General features: G+C 43.0%; 1 protein-coding gene and 1 pseudogene across 1 annotated transcript in view; both read left to right on the forward strand.

Moving 5' to 3' along the window:
* The first annotated feature begins 486 nt into the window (after positions 1 to 486).
* On the forward strand, positions 487 to 11,855 carry LOC109692907 (uncharacterized; annotated as a pseudogene).
* Positions 11,269 to 24,658, forward strand: part of LOC109692893 (signal-regulatory protein beta-1-like) — a 57,355-nt gene continuing 43,965 nt past the window's right edge. The window contains exon 1 of the mRNA XM_074074480.1: positions 11,269 to 11,492. The gene's annotated coding sequence lies outside the window, so the exon portion shown is untranslated. The remainder of the gene's footprint in view (positions 11,493 to 24,658) is intronic.

The following is a 24,658-nucleotide window of genomic DNA, read 5'->3' on the forward strand; positions in this document are numbered from 1 at the left end:
CATTGTATGACTAGCTAAGTGGAGGGCCAAGATGGGGTATCTGGACTTACTTGTATGGACTCTCTGCACCAGTCCCTCTGGGACAAGGACTGATCCATTCTGTAGTCCCAGAAGCCATTCTCAGGGCTGGGAGAGGACAGGCTCCCAGTGATCTGTTGAATGTGTAGGAGCCTCTAGGAGAGAGGACCTGGGGGTTCAGTCTGTCAGAGGCCAGCACCAGAGGGCAGCTCTGCAGCTTGAGGTAGAATTCAGTCCCTCCCCAGTCTGGCTCATGGGGCACCAGAGAGCATCAGTCCCAGCTGTGGTCATGGGGTATGGAGACCTTGGCTGCGGTGATCACTTCCTTCATGGTGCCTTAAATCTACTCCGATCTGGCTGGGCGGCAGGCACCTGAGAAGTATAAGGCAGCTTCAGCTGGCAGGTGCCCAGGCAGTGTCTCATGCAAAGCTTTGTCCAGACTGGTTGGGGATGTGGGCATCTCTCACCATGGCTGCCACACCTGGGCAGGCCCTGGGCTCCCTTCTACCCACCCTTCTGCTGGGACTCACAGGTAAGTTCTGAGTCCTGCCCATGTAGATCCTCAGGGTAGGCAGGGAGTCCTCAGGGATGACCAAATCCAGCCACTTTGTGTTCCAGGCAGGATATTGAGGCCCACAGGACCTACCTGGGCTGTTTTTCCTGCCTACCAGGTGCTGCTTGCATCTTTTCCTCAGTGCCGACCTCATGGGAAAGGGAAGTGGTGGGAGCCTGGGGGTCAGAGGAGAAATGTGTGACACAGAGGTGAGGGACTGTGGGGAGGGGTCAGGCAGTGAGAGAGGAGCCTGGTTTCTGGTCCTGGTGCTATCACATATGGTTCTAAAAATGGGTATAAAGCCAGGAGAGAGAGGAGGGGAGAGGGAAGAGGAGAAGGAGAAGGAGAGAGAGAGGGAGAGGGAGAGGGAGAGGGACAGGGAGGGGGAGAGGGAGAGACAGAGAGAATTCCCCAAGTGGAGTCCTAGACCTGAAGTCACAGACCTGCTAATCCCTTCTTAGCTGCTGAAACAAGCGTTTAACCTCTCTGACTCTGCTCTTCTGGGAAGTGGGTACAGTAACCCTAGCCTTCCATGGTTGATATGTGGGTTAAAAAGAACACACACACCTGAAAAACTTTCACAAACCACTGGGTGGTGTGCATAGGTGGGGGCAGAAGGAAGCCCAGTTCCAAGTGGACCAGTTCTGTGGGCAAAGCGGACACATGCCTGAGACCACCTGCGTTGCCTTCTGCTACCAGTCACCCTGTTTTGTCGTTGTTGGTTTATTTGTCTGTCTCCCACCCCTGCCACCTGATGCTTCTGGAGATCAGGGGTCTGTGACTCCAGAATCTAACCCACAACTGGGCAGGGCAGGGGATGCAGCGAAGACTGAGAGGCTACCATTCGCCATCTCTGAAGGGCTGGCCTCAGGAAGATGGTGACTCCTATCCAGCATCTTTCCTGGGACTCTAGGAGGCAGGTCCTTGGTTAGGAGCAGAAAGTACTTTGTCATAGTCCCAGCTGAGTGAGGACGCAGGAAGCTTTCCCTCCGGGGGTGGGGGGTGGGCACCCCTTGTCACTGGAGGTAGGCAAGCTCAGGATGAATGCCTGGTGAGACAGGAGGAACCTGGTTAGAAGGCAGCACTCCTGAGGCAGTGGTTCTTGACCTCATGCCCAAGTCATCATAAACTTATGTCCAAAGTGGAAATCATGACTCCTCACCTTCCCATCCCAGCTTAGTCCTTCTCCAGTTCTCCTGTCTCAAAACTCAGAACCACCATCCACCCAAGGTGCTCAGGAGAAAATCCCAGGGGGCATTTGTCCACAATTTGTTCTTCTCCCATTCAGCCCACCACCACTCCTGTGGGCCAGGTCTTCCAAACACACTTGAGTGCTTCTGTTTCTCACCACCCCAGGCCAGGCTACTGTCGCCTTGGCCTGAAGCCTGTGCTGTCTTTCCCACCAGGCTCTCTGCTATCATCCCAACCTTGCCTTTCCATCCCCCAGCAAACCCAGCACTTTCTAAATATACACATGAGACCACCATGCCCCTCTGTTTACAGTCTCCTGAGGGATAGAATCAGCATTGTCCCCATGTCCCCCAGGGTCCATCAGGCTCTTGCCCGAGATGCTGGAGTCCTGCAGGAGAACTCCTGGTTCTCCAGTCCACTAAGTTCTTCCTTCTCCAGCCCTTCTTGCCTTCTGTCCCTGCTCCTCCAGAAAATCCTTTCTGTGCCCCTCAAAGGCAGGCTCTTATTCATTCCTCCATTTTAGCTCAGTAATGTTCTTCTCTGCCCGCCCTTCTACAATGAGTACACCTGGTATTCTTGTCTCTGTGCTCTTTGGGTTTCCTGAGGACATTGAACACAAGGTCTAATCATATGCATATCTGCTGTTTCCTTGGTACTGGCTGTTATATAATCCTAAGGCTGGAACTACACACGGTGCATAGTAGACCCATAGGGCTGCTTATAGACTTTTGTACATTGGGTGCGCCCCACTCAGCATGCACTCACAGATGTTCTGTATTGAAGCTGGGCAGTCTTTCATCTCTCTGATGGGCCCAACTGAGAGGATGTCCCCCAAAATATCTGTGCCTTTCAACTGTACTGCAGGCCCTTTCAGCTCCAGGGACCTCAATATCACCTGGCTGAGGGGCTGCAATGAACATCCGGCCTCAGGCCAGTATCTGGTGCCTGATGACAGGGGCTTTCACTCCATCACCAGCAAGGCATGGCTGACACTGACCCCTCAGGATGTCTTCTCTCAGATCACCTGTAAGGTCACCCACCAGACCCTCAAAGAACCCCTGCAAATGACCATGAATCTCTCCCAAGTTCTCCGAGGTGAGCGAGCAGTGCAGTAGGGTGGGCTTGGGACTATGCTGGCAGCATGGGCTTATGGGGTTTTTGCCCAAAGCTCTATTTTACATATGGGGAGTTGAAATTTCTCATTGCCATTCCTGAACATGTGTATATAGGTTAAAAACAAGTTCCAGAGGTCAGCCGTCTGGGCTTGAACCTCAGCTGTGTCACTTTACAAGTTACAGGATCTTGGGCACATGTCTTAACTATTTTGTGAGTCAGTTTCCTTGAAAAATGGGAATAAAACTTGAGACCGACTTTGCAGGTTTCCTTTAAAGTTTAAATGCATTATTCCCTATAAAATGCCTAGAGCGACGCCCGGCGCACAGTAAGCTTCTGCTGAATGTCTGATCTCTTTCCATTTAGCTTGTCCACCCTCCCTTTCCAAGCATCTTTGTTCCATTAATGTCATTGCTGCTGTTTTTAAATTCTAAATATTTGTCATTCATTCAATAAATAATGAATATCCACTGTTCTAGATGCTAATGTCCCTGGGAGTGGAAGTGTGGCTCAAGAGGTCAAGTGCTTGCTGAGCATGTGGGAAGCCCTGAATTCAATCCCCAGTAATGCAAAAAAGAAAAAGAAAGTCCATGTCCTCATAGTCATTGTATTTTAGTAATTTTTAACTGAAATATGATATGTTGCTAACATATCAAAAGGAAAAGACCAGGCACCCATGGACCCTCCACCAAATTTAATGACATTAGCAGTTAGCCCTGTTGCCTTACATTGAGTGTACAAGAAAGGAGCATTTCTTTAAAAAAAAAAAAGAGGGATGTTGAGGCTGGTCCCCAGGATGGGGAAACCTGGAGTGGGAGTCATTTTGTTGGAGTCACTGATGATTCTAATCTGAAGATTTTGGTCCTTGCACTCTTGACAAGGAAGAATCTAAGCAGAATGTGTGGATGTAGTAAGAAAAAAACAGAATTTTATTATAGGAAAAGTGAGGAGAGGAGTACAGTTGTGGCTCTGCCAGGTAGAATGGAGATGCAGCATGCAGGAAGAAAGGGGGAGGATTTTTATTTTTAGATCATCTTTATATCATTCTTAACTTGGAGGTTGGGAGAAAATCAAGTCACTCCCTGTCTCCAATGGCCTTTGGACCAGCGGGAGGATCTGGGTAGACTTATGACTACATCTATGCTAGTTTTCAGGTACCCTAAGTCCCTGCTGGAGGAAATTTCCTCTAATTTAACCTAACAAAGGATTTGCAATTGGAATGGAGCTCTCTGGGCTTAGAGGGGATGGGTCAGGGAGGGGGGAGCATACAGCTGCTCTAAGTCAGGCTGTGTGCTTTTTAAAAGTCCTGAACTTTCCCTAATGTCCAGTCTGCTTCAATTTCATCAGCTCTTACTTTCTGTTCCTCCCTCTAGTTATCCCCACCCTGAAGATTACTATCAAGTCCTCTGGGGCCCATGGCCACAGGCATCAGAAAGTGAACCTGACCTGCCATGTGAGCCACTTCTACCCCCCACCCCACCTGCAGCTCACCTGGATGAAGAATGGGCACAGAGTCCTGACTGTGAAGTCCCCCCAGGCCAGGAGAAACCCTGAGGGAACATACTCTCTGGAGCACACGGTTCAGGAAGAGGCCACATTGGACCAGAGCAAGTTTGTCTGCCTGTCCAGGATGAGCAGCCCCTGGTCCAAACCAATATCACCCTGGGAGTGCTGGCCTCCAGTAAGGACAAAGGTGGGTGCTGGTGCTGTCTCTCCCTCAGTGTCAGCATGGCTGGAAGGGCCTCAGGGCAGCCCTAGGTGAAGGTGGAAGTAGGCAGGATACCCTAGTTGGTGAGAAAAATCTCCACAACCACCCCCTAGTCCTCTCCTCCACATTCCCACCAAGAAGTGGGTATCCCCATTCCACACACTCTTCATGTTGAAAATTCTCATCCTTAACACTTGACCACAAGAAATGACGAGATTAAGGAATACTGGACCCCAAATCCCTTCTAAAGCAGCTATTAATCAAGACTAGTTCAGTGGGAAGTTTCTAGAAGTCAGCTTTACAGAGAGGCCAGAATTCTTGACTGCTTTACCTGGATAGAGGGTCATTGCAGGTCACCAGATAGGGTGGGTGTAAATACCCCTCCCCTTCTCCCTTCATCTCCTCCTCCTCTTTCTCCTTTCCCTCCACACCTGCTATGAACTCTTAATTTCCTCCCATCTATCTCATTCTCCGGGACCGTTTCCTCCACCAGGGGGCGCTGTTCGCCGACAGTTCAGATCTAGATGGGTGAGTTGCTGCTTTTTTTGGTCCAGTTTGGATCCTTTTGGGAGAGAGAATTACTGGCCTGTAGAGGGCTGGGTGGTGCAAGTGCACCGTGAGGAGCAGTGTGACAATTGAATAGGTGTGGATGAGCCAGGGGAAATGCAGGCTATGGACTGGCAGCTCTCCAGCACCACAGAAAATTTGGAAGGACTTTTCCTACAGGGCATGTGGGTGTTTGTGCAGTGTTCTGCAGTCCAGGCTGCTTGCAGAGGAAGGGTGAAGGGAAGCCGGCTGGTTAAACACAGGAGGGGGGGTCCACCCTGCCTCCTGTCTCTCCCTGACAGACTGACCTTTATCTGGCTGCTTTAAGATCTCGGGGGGCGATGATCCTACTCAACTTTAAATTTCTCTGGGCCCTTTTTGTTGTTGTTGTTACCTGGCAGAAATAAGAAAAAGTCCACCCAACAGGATGCACAGGTGTAGGTGAAAAATTCCAAACGGATTCTTTTTGATGGGATCTACATTCTTTTGTTGTTGTTGGCTCACACTGAGATTTTCCCTCCCTGTCTTATTTTTCTCCACCACCTGCATACAGTATATCTGGTCCACTGCTGCAAGATGAGCCCCTGAGAGCCTTACTTTGATGGCACCAATCCCTTGTGCATCTTTGTACCCCCAGGGTATCCAGGGGAGAAAGGCAGCCCTTTCTCCTAGGCAGTCAAGTCCCTTTCTATTCACTGCAACTCACCTTTGCCTCTGTATCTCCTCAAACTGCCCTATAGCCCCCTTGTCAGCACCCCAACCCCTGTGCACTCCCACTCTGTGCCTCAGCTGCTATTTGGTCTGTACTCATTGAGCACTTACAGTATACCAGGTATCCTCACCTGTGTTAACTGATCCTATGACAGCCTGCAGGCAGCTGAGGTTACTAAGATGCCAGTTTCAACAGCACTGGGCTTGAGACACAGCTATCTGTTACAGATTCAGTGTTCTTGTACTGAATTTAAACCTTAGTACCTGAGAATATAAATGTAAGTTTGTCTCACACCTCTTCTCAAATCTCCATCTTAAGGTGTTTTATCTCCTGAGCTGTCACATCTGTCCACACCATTCGGTTCCCACAATTTGTACATAACCTAAAAGCCCCTGGCCCAGGGTTTTTATCCTATCTGTCTCTCCTCTATTTGCAACTCTCCATGTCCTCAGAGCAGGGACGGTCTCTTATGTTTGGATGTGACTAAACTCCAGAGTTGAAAAAATCAGTGTGACACTGCAGGGCTGCCACTGCCCATCTGTGTGACCTCAGGCAAAGCAATTCCCTTTTGGAGTCATTTCTTCATCTGTGCAATGACAATTGCTACTCTCACCTCCGGGGGTCCTGCTGAGGATTCCTTTCCTAGACTTCTGGGTGGCATTTGGACCTTGAGGCACAGGGCCGGGGCTCTAGAATGGCTGCTTATAGTCTCCCTAATGCCCAGCCCAGAGCTGATATTGCTAGGGCAATATCAAAGGTCAGTGATTAATATAGAGAAGTAGTGGCAGCAATGATATAAAAGAAAAACACTTGACTCCAGATCAGAACTCCTGGGTTGCAATATCAGTTCTGTTCACTGTGAAGCCCTAGGGTGAGTAATTCACCCTCTTTGAGCCTTTTCTTTCTCTGTTCACCTTAAAAATATGATTAATAACAGTTACTCAGATGGTAATTTTGAGAATGTGATGCTAACAGTTGCCATTAGCAGAATGATTACTGGACACCACACATTCTACTATAGCTCCTTTATTTAACATTAACTCAGAGACTCAAGAATTATTCCCATTTTACAGATGAGGAAGTGGAGGCTTTGAGAGTTAAGTTGCTCAGGCTCACTCAGGGGAGGAGGTGGGAATGCAAACTTGGCTGGAGTGGGTCCCCTGTTTCCTATGACCTCCCTGTGAGTGGTAAGGGGGTCTCCTCTCTTCAGAGATTTGAGGGCAGAGCAGAGTGATGGTCAGTGGCATAGACCCTGGGGTAGACTACCTGGCTCTGCCACTGACTAGCAAGTTACCTTGCCTCTGGGCCTCAGTTTCCTCATCTGTGAAATGGGAATGGTAGCAGTTGTGCTCCTAGAGTTGCTGTGGAACTCAGTGAGCTCAGGAAGAGCCTGTAAGCACAGTGTTGTTGGTTGTGGTTGTTTTCTGTGCAGTATTGGCCTTCCTTTGAACTGTGTCCCCTGTGGTCTCATTGTCTGTTCTCTACTAGCAGCTTCAGGACCCAACTCCTCCCAGAGGTAACATTTAAGCCTTGAGGAAGAGGAGGCAATGGGTTTCTCAGCAGGAAAGCTGAGGTGTCCCTCCTTCACCCTGGGCACCTGCAGAGCTGTCTCATAGGAGGCTCTCTCCTTGCAGAAAAGACCCGCCGCTCTGACCACTCTAACCACTTGGAAGGTCCCCTGCAGCAGTTTGAGCCTGGCACAAGCATCCAATTGAAATACACATCAAGTTACAGTGACCTGGATAAAAAACAACCACCAGATCCTTCAGTCAGAGACCAGCATCCTCCCCAGCGGGAGAGAAGGGAACACCTTCAATGTGACCAGCAGTGTGCTTGTCCCACTGGCGAAAGACGATGTGCTCTCTGTTGTCCTCTGCCATATGGAGCATAAATTCTTTGTGGTTTTCCAGAAGGCCAATTGGCTAGAACCAGTAACTCTGTGGTAAGACCATTCTCTCTTTGCTGGCTAAGTTGGTATGGAGTTGGGCTGCAGGTACCTCTGAGTATCACTGTCCTCAGTGAGTTGTGGTATCACTTGATGTGGCAAGACCCACTGTGCCCTGGTCATACTGATCCCTCACAAGTGGCATTTATTGTTGCTTTTAGTTATTAGTCACACTGTCACTCACAACTCACTTCTCTTATCTGTAAAATATTTATCTTTTGGGAATTTAATTTTAGTAGTATTATATTATAGAAAGAAGAGGTGGAGGGCTTTGCAAACTTGTAAAGTTTAGAGACTGTAATGTTTTAGATCATTACTCCAACCTGGATATGGGTCTAGTATTCATATAATTTTTGTTGCTGTCGTTACTGATTTTCATGGATTGGACCAATGTTGGCAGATCTGTGAAATCGATGAAGGCGTAAAGTGTCATGACTAGGAAGAATCTTAGTGGTCTTCTCTCTGTTTATGACAACTCTAAACTCAGAGAAGGCCAGTGAGTGGCCCAAGGCTACAGAGCAGCTATACGAATTCCTTAAGGCACAATGGACTTTAAAATCTACAAAAGATTTTCTTCTTCCTTTTCCCAACTGCAAAATAGAGGGCGAAATGTGTTACTACTCTCATAGAAGGAAATGCACCATTTTCCATGGAAGGAAATACTGACATTAATGTCTGAAACAAGCAGAGAACAACCGATGAGGCACACTCATGGGGACAGCTTATTTGATGTGCATGTCTGCCTTATGTTGCTTGTAGGGAGTCGTGTAGACTTTGCCTCAGAATTGTCCCACAAAGGAGGGGCAGGTGAATGTGCCGGCATAGGTGGCTTTTCATGGTTCTAGAGATGTGGGAAGGCATTCTGGGAGCTTGAGGTAGGGTCCTACATGTGTGGTGCCATCTGGCACTGCTTCCCTGAAGTCAGCAGCTGAGGAAAGTGGCGGTGGAACCCAGAACTCCCTGCTGGGAGGTCAGCCTGGCCTTGATTGGAGGGTGGCACCATGAGATCATGCTGTGCAGAATCCATGCCCATGGCAAGGTGGAATTGAGGACCTTGGAGAGATTGGATTTCAAGAAGTTGGTGAAATGATATTGGGTGCTGTTGGGTCATGGGCAAAGCATTTGAGCAGTTAAAAATGGAAGAAGAAGGCGTGTCTGATGCTAGCGATACTGTGGTACTCCAAAGGAAACCGATTTTTTTTCCAAAGGAAACTGATTCATAATCATTTCAAATAATTTTTCCCATCTACCCTTTAACGATTGTGCTGTGAATGTGAAATTTCAAATGAAGGATTTGTTGGTACTACAGTCTCAGTTTGGGGTTAGAAATGATGCTGGCTTCTTTACACTCTTAACATGTGCACCTCTTAAGAGGTGGTACATAGTTGCAATTATATTCTTTAATTAAAATGCAAATTAAGTAAACTATTTTTATAATTTAAATGGCTTTCAGGATGAAGTTTTTAACCAATTTCTTTTGGACGATTTCTATGAAATTGGGGCCTGATTTTGTGTAGTTTCCTTCTAAGCGTTGCTTTTCTTTTTTTCTCCCATGCCAAGTAGCTTTCCATGTTTAGCCCATCTGGCTTTATGAGGATCAAAAAAGAAATTGCATGCACTCTGTCTCAAACACTGCCATGAAGGCCCATCCATCTATCCATCCACCCACCCAACTATCCATTCAGCCATTAAAATATGCATTCTTCATGAATTCCTATTCTCATTCCATCATGCTTCTCCTTATGTGTGCACCTGTTAACCAAGAACTTAATCTCCTAAGTGGTTGGGCCCTAGGCACATGACCCCATCCTCAAGGAGCTCAAAGTCAATTTTCCACAGTAATTGTCTGCTTTCTCTGGGCTTTGTCAGTTCCCCCTGCAGTGACAATGTCCCAGTCTTCAACAACTTCTGGCTTGGTGGCTGTTATCTGCCATGTGTAGAGATTCTACCCACAGGATGTGCACCTAACCTGGCTGGAGGACTGCCAAATGCTCAAGCAAACAGAGAAACTCATGTCCAAGCAGAATGAAGATGGGTCCTGTACCTTGGAAAGCATGCAATTGGTGAACACATCAGTGCAGAAGTCTGAGCTCGTGTTCACCTGCAAGATGGACCATGAAGAACAGCCTCTCATCCGGGCCAGCCTCATACTGTCCACAGTTGCCCACACCACATACAAACCCCCTGTGGGCCCAGGTAATTTCACCTCTTTTCTCACGGGCAACTGGGATCTCCTTTGTCTCCCTAGTAGATTCCAGAAGGCACTAAATTCCAGAGGAGAGGGAGGTTGATAATCATCAAGGTCTTGTCAAATTAGCAGTCTGTGATTCTTTGAATAACCAGAATGGTTTCCAGCCATTCTGGCTCCCTTTAGATGTGGCCATTCAGAAAGATTCTTTCATTGCGGTGCAGAGAGTGGTCTCCCAGCTCAACCTCCTCAAAAATGCCCTAAGGAGGGTTCAGCTTAGTGCTCATTCACTGGTCATTCTGAGATGGTAGTCAGCAGAACTCTGGTTTAGAATAGTCTGAGTCATGTGGAGGCAAGCCTGTCCATTGTTCTGTAGGACTTGCTTGAGCAACCTTACCTGGGAGCTTCAGGATGTCTGCTCTGATGATAAAACAAGCTCTTCACTTAATTCTTTCTCCCTTCCCCTAGTACTTGGGTTTGAACTCAGGGCCTTGATCTTGCTAGGCAGGTATTCTACCACTTGAGCTGTGCCCCCAGCCCTTTCTGTTTTTGTTATTTTTCCCAGAGGGCCTTGTGTTCTTTGTCCCAGGGCCAGCCTTGGACTGCAATCCTCCTATCTATGGCCCCCTGCATTGTTGGGATGACAGGCACATGTCACCACTTCCAGCTTGTTTTTTGAGATAAGGTCTCAGTAACTTTTTGCTCAGACTGGTCTGGAACTGCAATCCTCTTGACCTCCTCCTCCCAAATAGCAGGGATTGCAGGCATGAGCCATTGGGACTGGCCTTCCATTTGATTCTTGTACAGATCCATAACCTCTCTATGCTCTACTTTGTTCATCTGTAGATAGGATCTAATGATGGTTCCTGATTTAAAGAGTCCTTATGAGGACTAAATGAATTGACAGGTGTGCACTCTGTATAGTCTACCTGTATATCTACAAAAATACCAGCAACTGTTACTATCATTGGAATTCAGGTAAAATTAGTTTAAAATCGAGTTCCCAGTAATTATGGTTGTGTAAACTTAGGCAGTGGAGTCAATTATCTCTAAGGGACTCTTTACTCATCTATAAAATGTTGCTAATGATACCAATGCCCTAAGATTATAGCAAAGGTTACATTAAATGATTGTAAGGCTGTGGTTTGGACCTGTAAAGCCTGGTAGATCCACATTATCAGGTGGATGTCAGAAATTCCAACCAGCATTTGTTGGAAAAAATTCAAGGTGAGCCTCATAGAACAAATCTATGATTCCTGAGAGAGGAAAGTGTAGAGAAAAGTGCCAGCTTTGGAATCAGTATTGGGTGTGACTTGCTGGCTCTGGCACTTCCTGGCTGCCATCCTCAGATAGGACACTTAAACTCACAGAGCCTGCTTTGATGGTCTTTCTGCTTCTTGGCTTTCAGGGTCAGAGAAGTTTGCCCATATCTTTGTGGCTCTCCTCCTGGGCCTCAGGATGCTGCTGGTGGTGAGTGTCATAGTCGCCTACATCTACAGGGGGAGGAACCTGTGACAGGTAAGTTTGGGGTGGGCCTTCGTCCTTAGGGAGAGGAGTCAGGATCATGGTCAAGGACCGGCAAGAGGAGTTCGGGGTGAGCATAGAGAGGCATAGGGTGCCCACAAGTGTGGTCCAGTCTCAAGGGAAGGTTGGGGACACTCTTATTTTCTCCAAATGTCTTTTGGAATTCTCAGAGGCTTCCAGTTCTATCATTGTGTAGTGTCCTTCAGTTGGGAGATTTCGAGTTATGTTCTTTGAGACCCTGGAGATGGGGGTCCAAGGTATGGGAGTGAAATGAAAGCCAAGGATCATACTGCAAATAGTTCCTCACACACTGTTTTTATTTCAGCTTTCATGTGATCTGTCTTTGGAGTGAGCAATTTGGGGAGGTCAGGGTCCAGACTTCCCCAAGTCCATGACCCATGTCCATCTCTGCAGCTCTGAGGGAAGGGTGCATGGAGGGAGCATGTTTGTGGCAGGGTGGCAGAGTGACAGCAGGGGTCTTGGGTCACCTCTTGGTCCTTTTGGCTTCTTTTCACTTAGAGTCTCTTAGAGAGCATGGGAAACAGTGTATCACAGGGCACACGGCACTGCTACAATCAACTAATAGACAAATCTGAAGGATTGGAAGTTCTGACAGGTGGAAAAGATGAATGTGAGTAAAGGAGAGCGTCAGAACTAAGAAATAGGTGCTGGGGTGGGGTGAGTAGGGGCTCCATTTCTGTCTGTGCAATGAACTCAGGAAGCAGAGTACCTGCTACACAGAAGTGCTCAACAAATACTTGTGGAATTAATACATGAATGAACAGATGAATGAATGATTTTTCCCCAACAGCTGCCACGTGCCCTGGGATACACTGTCTCCCATGCTCACTAAGAGACTCAAGTGAAGAGAAGCCGAAAGGACTAAGAGGTGACCCAAGACCCCTGCTGTCACTCTGCCACCCTGCCAAAAACATGCTCCCTCCATGCACCTTCCCTCAGAGCTGCAGGGATGGACATGGGTCATGGACCTGGGGAGGTCTGGACCTTAATGTACTGAACTTGGCTCTCCTTCCATCCAAAAGAGAATAAAAGTGATCAAGCGAACAGATTATCTGCCCTGTCTCCAGTCATTAACAGCTTCTAATTTTCAGGGGAGTTTTCACTATCATCCAGGCCTCTGCAAGTATAATTTAATTTTAACACATATATTTTGAAATTGCTGGTATGTTGAATAAGCATTTTTTTAATATTCTGAAGTGTCTAAAAACATATAACAATATTCTTGGACCTACCATCCTATATTTGCATAATATTAACATTTTGCCATTCTCTCCTTCAGTTCCATTAAATTTTTTTGTCCTGAATTTGCTGTTTATCCTTTCCCAGAATGATTTTATACTATCACAACATATGTGTAAATCTTTTAGCAATATATTTTGCATGTTTGAAATTTTACATAAATGATATTTTATCATATACAGCATTTTGGAATCTTATTTTATATTTCATGCTTAACATAGTTTATGGGCTTATTTATTCAGATATAGCTCTGTTTTATAAATTTTCCACTGTTCCATGTCTTCTATTGTAAAAATATGCCACGTTTCATCAATGCATCTCATAATGGGCATTGACGCTTTATTAAGTGTTTTTATCGGTACAGCTTTGCAACAAACATTCTTATACTTGTTTCCTTGGACACATGTGGGAGAATCCTTATTTTTCCTCAACGTGGCCCATAAAGCTGCAGTGTTGGTAGCATTTAGGAGATTTTGTTAAGCAAAACCAAATTTTTAATTTTTGCTCAAGTTGTGCACTTCCCATTTGTCTTTAGCTACATTTTTTTCTGGTGCACGCGCGTGCACATGCATGCGTGTTTGATTGGTGCTAGGGCTCTTGCTTTTTTGTCTAAAAGGATAAATTATCCAGCATGCACTGATATCTACTACCTCTTTGGCCATGTATCAAGTTTGTGTAAATTCTGAGTTCTTTTCATGAACCTTTATTACACCAATCTGCTTGTCTGTCTCTGTCTCTACTATCTTAGAATGGCTTTATGATAAACTTAGTTACCTGTTTTTTCATATTTTATTTTTTTACTCCTTATTATCATATAATTTTTGTACTGGGGGTATGTTGTGACATTTACAAGAGTTTTTACAATATATCATAGTTGAATTCACTCCTCCACCATTCTCCTTTATCCCTCCTCCCCCATTTCTGGAACAGTTTCAACAGGTCTCATTTTTCCATTTTCATACATGAGAACATAATATTTCTACCATATTCATCCTCCTACACTCTTTCCTTATGTCCTCACCCCTCCCACTGGTACCAACCCCCAGACAGAAACTCTTTTACCTTCCTGTTTGCCATTTTTGAAAAAAGACATTTTTGTTTATTTAGGATAGCTACACAGGGAGTTTCATTGTGACATTTCCATGTATATATGCATTATAGCCCGAATTGGTTCAACCCTCTATTTTTCTCCTTTTTACATTAGGCAAATCATCTTACTTTTCTTTTCAAAATTTTCATGGCTATTCTTATACCAAAAGCATTTCAGAATTATTTTGTCAAATTTCATGAAAAAAAATTTAGAATTAATATTTGATTGCATTGATTTATATATTAATTTGGAAAAATGGATAAATTTCTGATATTGACTCTTCCCACTCAAGGCCATGGCACACCCTTGGTTATTTAGGTTTCTTGTTATGACTTTCAGTTTACAATTTTTCAGTCCTTTCCACCATAGAGGTCGTGTATATCTTCTTTTTTTCCCCTCTTTTTTGCAGTACTGGGATTTGAACTTAGGGCCTTGTAGTTGCTAGGCAGGTACTCTACCTGAGTCACACCCCTGGTCCTTTTTGCTTCAGGTTAGTTTTCAGATAAGGTCTCGCTTTTGCTCTGGGGCCAGCCTTAGACCACAATCCTTCTACCTACTGCCTCCCACATAGCTGGGATGACAGGTGCCTGTATCCACACTTGGTTTGTTTTATGGAAATGACGTTCCACTAATTTTTTGCCTGGGCTGGGCTCCAGCTGTGATCCTTCCGATATCAGCCTCTCAAGTAGCTAGGATTACAGGCTTGAGCCACCATGCCTAACCACATGCAACTTCGGTTAGCGCTATCTAACCACTTTCTGAAACTTTCTAGTTTATGGGATCTTTAACAATTACTTTTTTTCAGTGGTTTTTGACTACTGAATAGAACTGCAGGTGGAATTTTGAACACCAATCTTATATCCAGCAAGCTTATAAAATCCTTTCTCTAGTGCTATTAGTATGTATATTCTTTTTATGTGTAACTCTAATAACATTAATCTAATGATCTAAAATTAGTTTTTACCTTTCTCAAAGTAACAAGCTTGCAAAGTTTGAGCCAAATAGTTCTCTAAGTTCTGCATGTGAAAGCTGGAGTCTCCCTAACTTCCCACCATCTCCTACCTGCCAGAAGCAACCATTTTCAACTCTTGGAATTGATTGCTTTGGATTTTATGACCATATCTCATTTCACATGTTTATATTGCTACTTCTTGAAATTTCATTGTTAGGCATTATTGATTTCCCATGATGGAAGATGGAGATGGAATGTTCTGTGACTGTTGACCTCATGCCATGCAGGAACCCTTCTATTCCCCGTCTCCTCCATATGGTTATGTTTTAATGTAGGATAATGTAAGTGTCTGCACTATAATGACTACACGAACATTAATTATAGCCAAATCTGGTTACCTTCCTGACTTTTGTTTATGTTGATCCTCTCGTGGATGCTTGTGCAACCACTGCTATAGTCAGGATTCAGAACAATTCCATGACAATAAAGGTGTCCTTTATGCCACCCCTGTATAGTGACCCCATCCACACCACACAAGTCTCCAGCAATCACTAATCTCTTCTCTGTCTATACTGCTGACAATATTATGTAAAGAAACCATATGGTATGCGACATTTTCAGTTTGCCTTCTTCATTCAACATAATTCCCCTGAGATACTCACAAATTGTTGCATATTATAATTCATTTATTTTGTCACTGAGTAATAGTTCATCTTATGGATGCACAGTTTGCTTAGCCATTCAGTCGTAAGCTATTTTGGTTGTTTCTTATGTTTTGCCATGACAAAGAAATATGCTATAAATATTTATGAACAGGTTTTTGTGTGTGTATGAGTTTTAATTTTTTTCTTGGATAAATGCACAGGAATGTAATTTCTGGGAGCATACAGTAAGTGTATGCTTGGTTCTTTTTAAAGAAACTGCTGAACTTGGGCTGGTAGAGTGGCTCAAGTGGTAGAGCACCTGCCTAGCAAGTGGGAAGTCCTAAGTTCAAACCCCACTGCTGCCAAACAAACAAACAAACAAAAAAGGAAACTACTAAACTATTTTACAGAGTTGGCTGTACCATTTTCATCCTTACCTGGGATGTATGATGCAGTTTCGTCACATCCTAGCCAGCTTTGATACAGTTACTATGTTTTATTCAGAAGTGAATATTAGGTACATAATAATACCATATTGTGGTTCTTTCTTTCCTTTTTCTCCCATATGACAGGACTCACTTTGTAGCTCAGGCTGGCCTCAAACTCACACTTCTCCTACTTTTGCCTCTCAAGTGCTAGGATTACAAGCATGTGCCACCATGCTCAGCCTCATTGTGACCTTGGATTTCCTAGTGAGTGGTGATGTGCAACATCTTCTCAGGTGTCCTCATCAGTGAAATATCTCTATGTCTTTTGCCCATTTATAATTGTCATGTATATATGTCTTCTAGATACAAGTCTTTTGTCAGATGTGTGGTTTACAGATATTTTCACCAGTATATCGCTTTCTTTCCCTTCCTTAAGGTGATTATTAGAGAGCAAATGTTTTTTAATTTTGATGAAGTCTGATACATTGATTTTTAAAAAATTGATCATGCTTTTGATGGCATGTTTAAGAATCCTTCATTAAGGTTCCTGAAGATTTTCTCCTAAATGTTTCACAGTTTTAAATTTTGAGTTTGCACCGATGCTTGAGGGTTAGGTTGAAGTCAGTTTTTGTTCATTAATATCCAGCACCTTCTGTTGAAAAAGCTTTTTTGTTTGGTGGACTCTGCCCCTGGAGCCACAGTTCCAACCCAGCAAAGGCTTTTTTTCCTTTGAAGAATCGATCCTTTCTACATTGAATTGCTTTTGCCCTTTTGAAAAAGCAGTTGCCTGTACTTGTAGGAGGCTGTTCCTGGGCCATATGTCCTGTCCTATTGGTCTCTGTCTGTCCCTCTACCAGTCTCACAAAGTTTTGATTGCTGCATCTTTATAATTTGTCTTAAATTCGGTGTGGCGATTCCTCCACTTTTAGTCTTCTTTTCTGAAATTGTTTTGACTCTTCTTGTTCTCTCTCTTCTTTTTGTCTGTCTAAATAAACTTTGGAATAGTCTTATGCATATTCACAAAAGTATGTCTAGGCCTTTGAATTGTGTTAAACTTATATATCAATTTTAAATAATTAACATTTTTACTCTGCTGGGTCTCCAATCCATGAGCACATGTCTCCTCAACTCAACCAGGTTAATGAACCAGGCAGCTGATAAACAGTATTTCTGGATACATCCATGTGGGTGTTCCCAGAAACAATGGCACTGGAATCAGATTGAAGAAGATCCAACCCACCCTCATCCAACGTGCATGGACAGCATCCAATCAGCTGAGAACCTGGATAGAACAAGAACAGGAGCAACTTTAAATTCACTCTTTCTTCTGGAGTTGGGAGACCCAGTTCTCTTGCCTTTATACATTAGTACTCTAGGTTCTTCTGCCTCTGTGCTTTGAGGCTTGCACCAGTACCCTCCTTCCCATCTTCTTCTGACCCTCAGGACTTCAGCCTCAGACCTAGAGTTACACCTCCATCTTCTCTGGGTCTCCAGGGAATAACATAACTTGTAGGAGGCATATCATAGAACTTTTTGCCCCCCCATAATTGCTTGAGCAAATTCCCATAATAAATCCCTTCTTTATCTGTCTATCTATCTATCTATCAATCACCTTTCTATCTAGCCATCTATCCTGTTGGTTCTGTTTTTCTAGAGAACCCTGATTAATAAACCCCCATTATTTGACTCTTCTTTGATTTCTTTCATCAGTGTTTATAGTTTTCAACATATGAGTCTTATATGTGTCTTGTTAGATTTTTGTTCGAGTTTTTCATTTTTTGAGCAATTCAAATGGCATTAAAATTTTAATTTTGGTTTTCACTGGTTAGTTCTTACTATTTACAAATATTGTTGATTTTTGTATTTTGATTATGTGTCTGGCAACTATGCTAAACTCACTATAAGAACTTTTCATGTAGTTCATCTGCAAATAAACTTCTATTTCTTTCTAAAATATATGACTTTTATTTCCTTTTCTTGTCTTATTGTTCTGGCAAGAACTTCCAGTTCTATTTTAAGTAAAAATGGTGAGAGGAGAAGAAAAACTGTCATCAAGAAGTCATGGTAGGGCTAGGGTTGCCACTGAGCTGCTGCAGAACAACAAAGAAAACTCCAGAAGTTCCTAGTAACCAAGGGAAAACTGAAGAACCCTAAACCTTGTCTAAGACTAAGCATAATTGCCCAAGTCCACCATCTAAATGTATACACAGAGGTTGGTTACCAATCATATTGGTTTGCTTGTCAAAGCTACAGGGCCCATCAGCACTAAACTCCAGCCCAGCTCAGCCAGTATTACAGGGTTCTAGAGCCAAAATTGGACTTACCAAATCTTCTGAGAAAACATTGACTTTAAGGTGTGTTTCCTCTTACCAAGACCATAAACCTTGTAGCAATAATTAGCAGCAGCCTGAAGCTGGACCATACACTACAGAGACAGTCAAGAAAACCCATGGAGCCAGTGCTGGTGGTTCATGCCTGCAACCCTAGTTTGAGATTGGGAGAATCGTGATTTAAGGCCTCTCTGGACAAATAATTCTAGAGACTCCATCTCAAAAAATAACCAGAGCAAAACATTCTGGAGGTGTCGCTCAAGTGGTAGGATGCCTGCTTTGAGAGCCAGGAAGCTCTGAACTCAAACTTCAGACCCCCCTCTCTACAAACCAAAAACCCAAAATCACAAAACCAAACAAACAAAAAGAAAACCCATGGGGTCATTTCATATAGAAGAATTGAAACCTCAAAGACTCAAATAATCCATCCAGGAAATGCTAAATGTAGACTCTGGACAACGCTCATGTTGAAAGCAAGTCCTTAGATATCTTTCTAAAAGAGAACTTACCTCGAACTTCTGCATCAGGTACCATAAGTAAGCCAGAAGCTAACTCTCATAATCAAACCAAGAGCAGTTTGGATCCTTAACAAGCCTTGGGCAAAGGCTCAGTGGATAGTGCTTCTCTGAAAGAGCTGATGAAAGCTCATTGGAGGAATGCAAGCCAGGATTCTACCAGCAAAGTCACAGCAACTCACTAGAGGAGCAGAGTTTGCAAGACTTGGTGAAAAAACCCAAGGACATCTACCTGGCACTTTGTTCAGATCCTTAGTAAGACTTACACATCAAAATAAAATAAAATAAAACCAGTGGTTAAAGATAGAAAGGTTAAACATGAAAGAATTAGTCAAATTAAATTAGTTATACCCTCCTACTGAATAAAAATAACCTCACCAAATCCAGAGCTTACTCCAATTTCCTTCAAGGAGGATATAACAACAGACATCTAAGCATTAAGCAAGCTCAGAAGTCCACTCCAGATCTCTGTCATCCTGGGTACTGCAAAAGTCAAGAGCCAGAGGCCAGTGTGGTGGCTGGCAGCTTTGATTAAGCTAGAGATTCCAAGCATCCCTAGGACAAGTGCTATGGAACCAACGGGAAGAAATGCAACAACTTTCAACAAAATGCTGGGACTTTGGGAGCCAAGTTGAAAAAGGCTGTCCCTAGAACCATTGTCTGAACAAGACAGCTCCCCAAACTCAGGCTGGTGGGAAAATGTCCCAGTGACAAATGGAAAATGTCCCAGTGACTCAAGCTAATCCCAATATTAAAAAGAAGACAGCAGCAGAGGATTGAATGAAACAACTGGAAGAATGGTAGAACTCTAAGGAAAAAAATCTATAAATGACTTCATATGAGGCTTAAAATATAAAAATCAAGAAACGAGTTGTTCCTTCTTGAAGAGCATTGAAAAAAATAAGGAGAAAAGAAAGTGCAACTTGAACTGTGTAATAAATCTAACAGCACTGGCAGAATATCTGCAGCTCATTGAAGGATTTGTTCTTTCTATGAAGTATTTATCATAGTGTCCAGTATTCCTAAGGATGAAAACTTTGCTAAATTCTTGACCAGGAAAACAAAGTTGTTAGCAAGAAAGGCACCCATATCATTATTGGGCTATTATCAAGATGCCTTCAAAGGTAGGGTAACACTGAGATAAATATTGCAGGAAGTTGTGGTTAATATTTGCAAGACCCAAACAAACCATATCTGTAACTGTTTAGCTGCTAGAGCTGATGTTAATATCAGGGGAAAAGCTGTCATGAGGATGGAATTTGGAAAGTCTTAGCTTTCTCCAGAAGAGTGGGAACAAGTCACAGCAACATCCTAAAGCATGAAAGAGAGCAGTATGATCATCCTGGTGTCAAATTACATCCCTAGCCGAATAGAATGGTGGAAGTGTAAACATGAAGCTTGTTACTCCCGTATGGTGTTCAGTGCAGCCAGGCAGGCAGAGTCTTCTAGATGTGCTATGGCACGATTTAATAGTGGCTTCCTTTGACAAATTGTTGGAAGAAACAGTTCTCAAATCATAATTTCTTGGTGCTTTATTTATTTATTTATTGGTGATACTGGGGTTTGAACTCAGGGCTTCACATTTCATAGGCAGAAGCTCTACCACTTGAGCCACACCCCAGCCTGTGTGTGTGTGTGTGTGTGTGTGTGTGTGTGTGTGTGTGTGTGTGTCTGTGTGTTTTAGTGTGTTTCCAATCTTCTGTAAGATAAGAAACACCCTTGTCCAGGTGATCTGGAGGAAAATGTATAGTAAAGATGTAGCACGGTTGTAGATTATAAACGTTCAGGATTTAGGAAATCCTGAACTGGGTTTACTTAAAAATTTTGTATCTCCATGGGAAAGTCTTTGGCTTATGTGTTTAAGACTGTAGTTTGGAGGAGATTCCAAGATGGCATCTAGAGGGAGGAAGCAGAAAGTGTGCTTCCTAAAGTAAAATCTTGGAGAGATGCTGGAGATACACCTTACAGGAAAAGCCACCAAGAAGAGGCAAAACTCCAATTCCTTCACACTCCCAGCCCGTGCATAGCATCTCCACTCCATGTTAAATGGAGAAACCAAGAGGGCTCCCGCGCCGCCAGATGCCAGCTCCTAACAGCTCGAGAGAAGCAGATCACCAGGTGAGCTAAGTGGCACGTGGTACTTCCACAAATAACCCTTGGCCAGATCAGCATAGCCCCCTGGACAGACTGACCCCCACCCAGGGAAAAAAGAGAAAAAACCAAACTGAATAATAACAACAAAAAAGACACATAGCAAAGACAGCAGGGTGCCCTGAGTGCCGAAGAGGGGGGGAAGAGCAATCCCTTATGGAACTGTAAATAAACAAGCCAGCTGGAGAAGGCAGGAGTGGCAGCACACGCCCAGCAATCAGGAGCAGGAAAGCTTGTAGCAGTGGCTATGTGAGGAAAACGCCACTGGAAAGTGGGGAATGGGCACTTCCCACGTGAACTGTAAACAAACAAGCTGGCTGGAGAAGGAGGGTATAGCATCACCTCCTCCAGTGTGCTTGGAGAGGGGAAAGCTTGTAACAGTGGTGGTCGCATCCAGGAGAACTCTAAATAAACAAAGCCTGCAGGGCTAGGTGAGTGTTAAGCTCATTCCTGAGATCTGCAATCAATAAAGACTGCAGCAACAGCTGGCTGACAGCAGCAGGCAGGTGAGCCGCAGCCTCAGATAGACATTCACAGAGCTGTCTCCAGACCCCCTTTTTTTTCCCTCTTCTTTTGATGAGACAACTGAACTAGAACTGCATGCTGAAGGACTAACTGAATCTGTATTGCATTTGAACTTGGGATATTTTGTTTTGTTTTGTGTTTTGTTTTTTTCCCTTTTGATGAGACAATGACAGAACTACTTCTGCGACACAATCTCCAGGAATGGAGGCTGAGGGACTAACAGCAATATTATTAAGACTGAAACTTTATTGCATTTGAACTTGAGGATTTTCTTATCCTCTCTCTGTCTCTCTATGCCTGTTTAGCTTACTGTTGATTAGTACAATATCTCTCCCTGCTTATTTCTTTGGCACTGTCTTTTTTTGTTGTTGTTTGTTTTGGTTTTTTTAATTGTTTGTTGTTTGTTTTTCTCTTTTTCTTTCCCTTCTTTGCTTTCCCTCTCCTCTCACCCTTCCATTCTAGATATCACCATGGTTATTATTACAAGCTAGAAAATACTTAATTGCACACAGTATAGGGACAGTAACAATAGCAAGTGCAATGATGGGAAGATGGAAAAAAGAAGAAAACCAGTTTCCCCCCAGTAATAAATTAGTACAGGAACCAGAGGGAAATGAAGAAAACAGATACTCAGAACCAGACTCCAACAAAATGAAGATAAACTATGCCAAAGAACACAATGAAGCCCACAAGAACAATCTGAAAGAAGAAATCCTGCAAGTAATCAATGAGAATTTTAAGAGATGATACTGGATATGGTCAACCAAAATGTACAGGAGACACTCAAGAAATTCCTAGACAACAAAAATAGAGAATTTGAGAAAGCACAAGAACAAATAAAAGAAAGTATAGAAGCACTGTATAAACACCAAAGTGAAACAAAGAACACAATAAATAAAGAGATAAATGAACTCAGGACAAAAATAGACAATATTAAAGAGGAAGAAACTCAGGATATGGAAAACCTCAGAAAAAAGAATGAAACAGAAATACAAAACAAAATGGAAGGCCAATCCAGCAGAATAAAACAAGCAGAAGACAGAATCTCAGAACTCGAAGATGAAATGGTAATTAAAGGAAAAACCAAAGAACTACTAGTTAAACAACTCAAGACCTGTGAAAAGAAAATGCAAGAACTTACTGACTCCATCAAAAGACCAAAACTGAGAATCATGGGCATTGAAGAAGGAGAAGAAGTGCAAACAAAGGGAATGTGTAATATATTCAATAAAATAATTACAGGAAATTTCCCAAATCTAGAGAAATCTATGCCCATACAGGAGCAAGAGGCCTCCAGAACACCAAATAGACCTGACCAAAATAGTACTACCCTATGGCATATTATCATTAAAACAACAAGTACAGAGACTCGAGAAAAAATATTGAAGGCTGTAAGAGAGAAAAAATAAATAACATACAAAGGTAAACCCATCAAAATCACAACAGACTTCTCAACAGAAACATTAAAAGCAAGAAGAGCTTGGGATGAGGTCTTTGGGCACTGAATGAAAATAACTTCAACACAAGGATACTCTACCCAGCAAAACTATCATTCAAAATAGATGGAGCAATAAAAGTCTTCCATGATAAGCAGAAACTAAAACAATATGTGACCACACAGCCACCACTACAAAAGATTCTTCAAGAGATCTGCACACAGAAAGTGAAACCCAACATAACCATGAAAGGGCAGACAGTACCAAACTACAGGAAAAGAAAAAGCAAGAAAGTAGAGAGTAACCTCAACTTAGGTACATACAATCAAACCTTCAAACAACTAAAACAACTAAATGACAGGAATCACCACATACCTATCAGTACTAACACTTAATGTTAATGGACTTAATTCCCCTATCAAAAGACACTGTTTGGCGAACTGGATTAAAAAGGAAGACCCAACAATTTGTTGCTTACAGGAGACCCATCTCACCAATAGCAATAAGCATAGGCTTAGGATGAAAGGCTGGAAGAAGATTTACCAAGCCAATGGCCCCCGAAAACAGGCAGGAGTAGCAATACTTATCTCGGACAAAGTAGACTTCAAACCCACATTGATCAAACAAGATAAAGAAGGACATTCTATACTAATAAAAGGGGAAATAAACCAAAAGGAAATAACAATTATCAACCTATATGCACCCAAAGTCAACGCACCCAATTTCATCAAACATACCCTGAAGGACCTAAAAGCATATATTAACTTTAACACAGTGGTTGTGGGAGACTTTAACACCCCATTATCATCAAAAGATAGGTCATCCAAACAAAAAATCAATAAAGAAATTCAAGATCTAAAATATACCATAGATCAAAAAGACGTAGTTGATGCCTACAGAGCATTTCATCCAACTTCTACACAATATACATTCTTCTCAGCAGCCCATGCAACCTTCTCCAAAATAGGTCATATCCTAGGGTACAAAGCAAGTCTCAGCAAATATAAGAAAATAGAAATTATACCATGCATTCTTTCTGATCACAATGCAATAAAACTAGAACTCAACAACAAAAATAAAGACAAAAAACATGCAAACAGCTGGAAACTGAATAACTCATTGCTTAATGAACAATGGGTCATTGAAGAAATAAAAGAGGAAATTGAAAATTTCCTGGATGTCAATAAAAATGAAAACACAACCTACTGGAACCTATGGGACACAGCAAAGGCAGTCCTGAGAGGAAAGTTTACAGCCATAGTGCATATATTAAAAAGACTGAGAGATCTCAAACCTATGACCTAATGATACATCTCAAACTCCTAGAAAAACAAGAACAAGCAAATCCCAAAACAAATAGAAGGAGAGAAATAATAAAAATAAGAGCTGAAATCAATGAAATAGAAACAAAAAAAAACCATACAAAGAATTAATGAAACAAAAAGTTGGTTCTTTGAAATAATAAACAAGATCGATAGACCCCTGGCAAACCTGACTAAAATGAGGAGAGAAAAAACCCAAATCAGTAAAATCAGGAATGCAAAAAGGGAGATAACAATAAACACCACGGAAGTCCAGGAAATCATCAGAGACTACTTCGAGAACCTATATTCAAATAAATTCGAACATCTTGAAGAAATGGACAGATTTCTAGATACTTATGATCATCCAAAACTGAACGAAGAGGACATTAATCACTTGAATAGATCTATAACACAAAATGAAATTGAAGCAACAATCAAAAGTCTCCCAAAAAAGAAAAGTCCAGGACCTGATGGATTCTCTGCTGAATTCTATCAGACCTTTAAAGAAGAACTAATATCAACCCT

The sequence above is a fragment of the Castor canadensis genome, chromosome 5 (assembly GCF_047511655.1).
Source record: "Castor canadensis chromosome 5, mCasCan1.hap1v2, whole genome shotgun sequence".
Lineage (NCBI taxonomy): Eukaryota > Metazoa > Chordata > Mammalia > Rodentia > Castoridae > Castor > Castor canadensis.